This window comes from Dama dama, chromosome 28, assembly GCF_033118175.1.
Source record: "Dama dama isolate Ldn47 chromosome 28, ASM3311817v1, whole genome shotgun sequence".
Taxonomy (NCBI): domain Eukaryota; kingdom Metazoa; phylum Chordata; class Mammalia; order Artiodactyla; family Cervidae; genus Dama; species Dama dama.
In genome coordinates, this window is record NC_083708.1 from 51,271,766 (window position 1) to 51,279,039 (window position 7,274).

Genomic DNA, 7,274 nt, shown 5'->3' on the forward strand with positions numbered 1-7,274 from the left:
TTGATTACAAGTGGGCCCAAGGGAAGTTTTTGGGTCATAGAAATGTCTTATATTAATATTTTGATTCTGCTGGTAGTTATACATAAGTGAATACATTTGTCAAAACACAGCAGACTGTGTATTCAAAATGGATGAATTTTAATATATTTACATCATACCTGGCTTCTAATTTATAAAGCAGTCCTGGAAATTAATATAAAGCCCAAACTAACTGATAGAATGTTCTTCAAAGGATATGAAAAATCAATTGACAGGAAAGGAAATACAAATGACTATGAAGAAAATATACAGATGTTAGACTCCTCTCAAAATAAGGAAAGGCAATTTAAAATAATGAGGCTAGTTTTTTTAAATTAAGTTTGAGGAAAATTATTGATAACAAATGCATTGTATAGAAAAACAGATGCTGTCCAGAGGACAGCATGAAGAATGCTTGTGATGATGGAAGTATTCTGTGTCCAGAGTGGATCACTGTCAACATCTGGCTGTTGTATCGTGCTGTAGGTTTTCAGGATTTTACCATCAGGGGAAACTGGGAAAAGGACACAGGATCTCTCAGAAGATATTGCTTACAAGTGCATGTGGCTTTGCGATTGCCTCAAAATAAAATATTTAAAGAGTCCATGTACAGATTAGCATGTGTAATTGGCTCCTTTATATATAAAAGGTGTGAGAAACAATTTATAATGAAATGCTAGAGAGATGGAGAAGGAAATGATAACCCACTCCAGTACTCTTGCCTGGAAAATTCCATGGACAGAGGAGCCTGGGGGGCTACAGTCCATGGGATCACAAAGAGTTGGACACGACTGACCGACTTCACTTTAGAAAGATTAAGAAACTTAAATGTAGGATGGAGGAATGGAAGGAAGATGAGGGACACAAATAGGATAATTTTCATTATATATTCCTTTTAAAAATTTTATTCATTTGTAATTGGAGGATAATTGCTTTACAGTATTGTATTGGTTGCTGCCATATATCAACATGAGTCAGCCGTAGGTATAGATATGTTCCCTCCCTCCTATCTCTTACCCTATCTCACCCCTCTAGGTTGTCACAGAGCACCTGTTTGAGCACCCTGAGTCTTATAGCAAATTCCCACTGGCTTTCTGTTTTACACATGGCAATGCATGTATTTCCATATTACTCTCTCCATTTGTCCCACCCTCCCCTTCCCCCACTGTGTCCCCACGTCTGCTCTCCATGTCTGCGTCTCCATCGCTACCCTGCAAATAAGTTCATCAGTAGCATCTTTATTTCATTTTTTAAAATTATTTATTTGGCTTTACAACATTGTGTTGGTTTTGCCGTACACTGACTTGAATCCTCCACGGGTGTACATGTGCTTCCCATCCTGAACCCCCCTCCCATCCCTCTGGGTCATCCCGGTGCACCAGCCCCGAGCATCCTGTCTCATGCATCGAACCTGGACTGGCGATTCATTTCACGTATGATAATTTACATGTTTCAATGCCATTCTCCCACATCATCCTGCCCTCGCCCTCTCCCACAGAGTCCAAAAGACTGTTCAATACATCTGTGTCTCTCTTGCTGTCTCACATACAGGGGTATCATTACCACCGTTCTAAATTCCATATATATGTATTAGTATACTGTATTGGTGTTTTTCTTTCTGGCTTACTTCAATCTGTATAATAGGCTCCAGTTTCATCCACATCATTAGAACTGATTCAAATGTATTCTTTTTAATGGCTGAGTAATACTCCTTTGTGTATATGTACCACAGCTTTCTTATCCATTCGTCTGCTGATGGACATCTAGGTTGCTAGTAGCATCTTTATAGATTCCATTGTTGTTCAGTTGCTCAGTCATGTCTGACTGTTTGTGACCCCGTGAACTGTAGCATGCCAGGCTTCCCTGCCCTTTCCTATTTCCTGGCATTTGCTCAAACTCATGTCCATTGAGTTGATGATGCCGTCCAACCATCTCATCCCCTGTCACCCCTCATCTTCCCTTGCATCAGGGTCTTTTCCAATGAGTCTGCTCTTCACATGAGGTGGCCAAAGTATTGGAGCTTCAGCTTCAGCAGCGGTCCTTCCAATGAGTACTCAGGGTTGATCTCCTTTAGGATGGACTGGTTTGATCTCCTTGCAGTCCAAAGGATTCCCAAGACTCTTTTCCAGCACCACATTTCAAAAGTATCAATTCTTCCGTGCTCAGCCTTCTTTATGCTGCAATTCTCACAATCTGTACATGACGACTGGAAAAACCATATCTTTGGCTGTACAGACCTTTGTCGGCAAAGTGATGTCTCTGCTTTTTTAATATACCGTCTAGGTTTGTCGTAGCTTTTCTTCCAAGGAGTAAGCATCTTTTAATTTTATGGCTGCAGTCACTGTCCACAGTGATTTTGGAGCCAAGAAAATAAAATCTGTCACTGTTTCCATTTTTTCCCCATCTATTTGCCATGAAGTTATGGGGCTGGATGCCACAATCTTAATTTTTTGAATGCTAAGTTTTAAGCCAGCTTTTTCACTAGATTTTTCACATAGATTCCATATATATGCATTAAGACTTGTTATTTGTTTTTATATTTCTGACTTACTTTACTCTGTATAATAGGCTCTAAATTCATCTACCTCATTAGAACTGACTCAAATATATTCCTTTTATTAGTGAAAGTCATTCAGTCGTGTCTGACTCTTTGCAACCCCATGGACTATATAGTCCATGGAATTCTCCAGGCCAGAATACTGGAGTGGGTAGCCTTTCCCTTCGCCAGGGGATCTTCCAACCGAGGGACTGAACCCAGGTCTCCCGCATTGCAGGTGGATTCTTTACCAGCTGAGCCACAAGGAAAGGCCAAGAGCACTGGAGTGGGTAGCCTGTCCCTTCTCCAGCGGATCTTCCTGACCCAGGAATCGAACCAGTGTCTCCTGAATTGCAGGCAGATTTTTTTTTTTTTTTTTTTTTACCAACTGAGCTATCAGGGAAGTCCTAGAAAATGATGATAGAAAACATTACAGAAAAGAATTTTCTTTTATGAAAATTCCTTTTATGGCTCCTTTTATGGCTGAGTAATATTCCATTGTATATCTTAATGTGTACCACAGCATCTTTAGCCATTCATTTGTTAATGGACATTTAGGTTGCTCTCACACTACATATTCTTTTAAACTTCCAATTTCTATATGCTTCTGTTTTAGATTCTAAACTCCAAAAGTTCAAGTATATGTGTTTTCTTGACACAGACCTGCACACTTCTCCTTGCAATTTGTTTAATGTTTTGTGACTGGTTTATAAATGTAGTTAGAAGATTTGCCAAGAGGAAAAATCTAGTTGAATAAAAATATAGAACATGGATAATGGATTAAATAAAGCTGGAAGTTGAGTGATAAAATAGAAGAAAGTAAGAATTGTGAGAAATAGACATACTTGTGAACACTTACCAAATGTAATTTTTTCTGTCACCATTTTCTTTGTTATGAACTCATCAATAAGAAGCTGTCAGCTCTGGCTGTTGGTTAAATAACTTCCTAATTCTTTGAATCAGTGTTCATTTAGTCTATTTGCTTCATTGACTCAACTCTTACCTTGTTACTGCTTGAGTGTGTGTGTGTGTGAGAGACAGAGAGAGAGCTAGAGAGACAGAGAGATGGAGAAATAATAAGAAAGGAGAAATTGCGTATCCTACAGTTTTGTCTTTGGCTTTCTAGTCATTTCTCAGTTCACTTTCTATCCCAAAGAGGCCACACATTTTAAACAACTAGATGCCTGGTACCAAGTAAGTACTTTATACATTTGTTAATGTAATCCTTGTAGCAATGCTGTGATGAAAGTTGTATTATTACCATACTCAGCTTTATTCTCCTCATTTTCAAAACGAGTGAGGTGTACAACTTTCCCAGTCTTACATAGCCAGTACGGAATGGAGCCAAGACTGAAGTCCAGCTCTGACACCCACGTGTTTGCTCCTAGCTGCTCTGCTTATCTGACCGAGGAGCTATCATATGAGCAGAGCGGAGGTGATGCTGGCCAGCACGGCTCCAGCAGAGTTAATGGGGACAGAGGTGAGAACTGGGTAACTCCTTGACCAGGTTAGAGTAGTCTGTATAATGAAATGCCTGAGAATATCATGGATGCTTGGGTCATCATGAAGGAAATGTATATTTTATAGAGAGAATGAAACATTTTGTCAAAAAATTGAACATGGGAGAAAAGAAAAGAATAAGACATTTGATATTTTGTATTGGAGAAAAGAACATGATGGTGCCTTTTACTAATGAAAATTGGTAGTAGAGTTGTTTAGTTAAAAAAGAGAAGGAAATGCTTCTATTGCCCAATTCTGCTATATGTATAGAATGTTCTTAATAGTCAAGGGATGAGGGAGAGGATTGGTTCTTGGACACAGGGGCAGGGACTGGTGATGTGAAGGGTATGAGGAGGTCGTGACTCAAGGCAGTTAGGCTGGGTAAGCTTGTATGATGGCACGTAAAAGGGGGAAAAAAATGAAAGTTTTAGTCACGTCTGACTCTTCATGACCTGTGGATTGTAGACCACCAGGCTCCTCTGTTCTTGGGATTTCCCAGGCAAGAACACTAGAGTGGGTTGCCATTTCCTTCTCCAGGGGATCTTTCCAACCCAGGGGTCCAACCTGGGTCTTCGGCATCGCAGGCAGATTCTTTACCATCTGAACCACCAGGTAAGCACCTATACATACTCGGAATGAAAAAAATAGGGCCAGAACAAAGATGAAGAAAACGAAACTCTTACATTAGAGACAAAGGGGAGGAAAGAGAGAGACCATGAATCATTTCAATGACAGACTCATAGATCTGAAATAAATTTTTGAAAGAAAAGAATCAGATATGTTTTATATAACTGTTGAAGATAGAATGTTTCACTGTGCTAAACAATATCAGGGTATAATTTTCAGTTAATTATAGGCTGGTAGAAATACCACTTTTGTGAAGCCTACTGTATCTCCCTTCTCCTTGTGTTTGAATTTCTTTTCTTCAAAGTGCAACCCAGGGACCAGTGCCATAACCAAGTGCCAAGTCCCATTCCAACTCTAAAATTTACCACACTGGCCCTTTGGGAACCTCAAGGATAAAAAGACTATGGTTTTAAATTATCTCCTTTCCCTCTGGCAACTCGTCACTTGGTGAGGCCAGAATATACGCCTTACTCTCTCAGATGATTGTTGAGTGGCTGCCAGTCCTCGTGGGACAATGGTTTAGAAAAAGCCTCTCTCACTGATTTCAGGGATTTTGCATGTAGCATGGGAGTTTTCAGGGCATTTTGCCTTGCTGTAGCCCACCCCGCCAGGATTTCATGGACCAAGTGACTATGTATAAGGAAGCTCTACCTGGGGAGAGAGCCTCCATGTTAACCCACTGATTTTCAAGAGGGCAAGTCTGAGCCCATAGAGATGTTCTCAAGATTACTCCTTGTTGAGAGTCCTGCCTTTAAAGTCAGTTTCCTTCCATTGCATTGTCCAGTTGCAATGGGAGTTTCTGTGCAGTTTAAAAATTGTTACCCAATCCACAGTCTGGGGGGTGTATAGTAAACTTCTGTGTTTTGCTAAATTGCTGTAGTCTATTTCACACAACATGTGCTACTGACATTTGACCCAGAAGAAACTTTTTTCTCAAAGTAAATGGTTACTAAGGAGATCACAACTATTTGACAAGAACCAAACATAGTCTAATGTTTGGAGAAAGTGCAAGGGAGAAAAACAATATAAATTATGGTATACTGCTGAGGCCCTTTGTACTTCTCCTGATTAACATTTGCCTGATAAATTACTTTCTGAAAATAAACTGTAATTCCTCAACAATAACCTATGCTTCTTAAGACCAGGGCATTCAATAATGAATGGGACCTAGATAAAATAGGTTCTAAAAATGTAAATTTTACTTTATCAGATAAATGTTATGTTTTCTTAAAAAGAGCCTCTTTAGAGTGCCATACTAAAATATTTGCAGTTGAGGTAGTATGATGTGTGGGATTTGCTTACAATAACCTGTGTTTGAGGGGAAGGGAATAAGTAGAGGTATAGGGAAAGAGATTGGCCCGGAGTGAAAAATTAATTGAATTTAGGTGATGAGTACGTGTGTTTATAGTACTTCTCACTGTACTTTTACATATGTTTTCCAGCATGAAAAGCTAAAAGTAATAGCACATAATGGTCACTCTTAGAGGCATTTAATTCTTGTAAATATGACTGTCTTCCTCAAAGACAGATGATCCAAAACTTCATAGCAACCATATAGTATACTTGCTACTTAACACTGCCCCCGGGTATTTATTTAGCAAGAAATGTTGGCAAAAAGTATTGATATATTTTTCAGGAGAAACCTGCAAAGAATTCAGCCTGATTAAGTCACATGTGGGAGAATCAATAGCACATCCACCTGCATTTCTACGGAAGCGTTCTCATGGGTCAAGAGAGCCATGTGTTCAGACACCAGAAAAAAGTGAGGTTCTAAAAAAGAGAGGGCAGTGTGAATAGAAGGTAGTTTTTATTAGTCTCTTTGAGGATTGGCATCAAATTCATCTCATGGATGTTTATAGAATTTATTCAATTAGGATTCTCTTGAAAATTCTGATAAGTGCATTTAAAATTCTCTTCTTTTGCAAAATACCAGGGATTACTGAATTGAATTATAATTTCCTCCAGAAAAACAGCAGCACTCCCAATGTACTAATTTTTTTTTTTAGTTAGTCACTGCCAAAGCACAGTTCCCAGATAGAGTGTGCCAAATTTCCAACGAGATCGGCAGCTATGGCTTAAAAACAATGTTGGAAACTGTTGTTGGTGCAGGTGCATTTTTACATATAGGCAGAAAGAGAGATGGATTAATCAACCATTTATGAGGGAATTATGCTATAATGCTATAAGCTCAGGCTCTGAAGCCAGACTGCCAGGAAGAATCTCAACATTCTCTTTCTGTGTGGCCTTGGGCAAGTTTTGAAACCTTTTCATGTCTCATTTTCCCCTAACTCTTTCATAGTGCAGGGGATTAACTAGGTTAACGTTCATAAAGGCTCCGGAACAGAGTTAGCTCCTGCAGTCACAGAGCTTATAATAATAGATATGCTATTAGATGAGGAGGAAATGGCAACCCACACCAGTGCTCTTGCCTGGAGAATCCCATGGACAGAGGGGCCTGGAGAGCCACAATCCGTAGGGTCGCAGAGAGTCAGATACGACTGAGCAGGAGCACATTAGACATCAGTCCTAGAATATTGGAACCTGAAAGACTAAACTGTCTAGTTTAATCCTCTTATAGCTCAGGAGGCTTGAA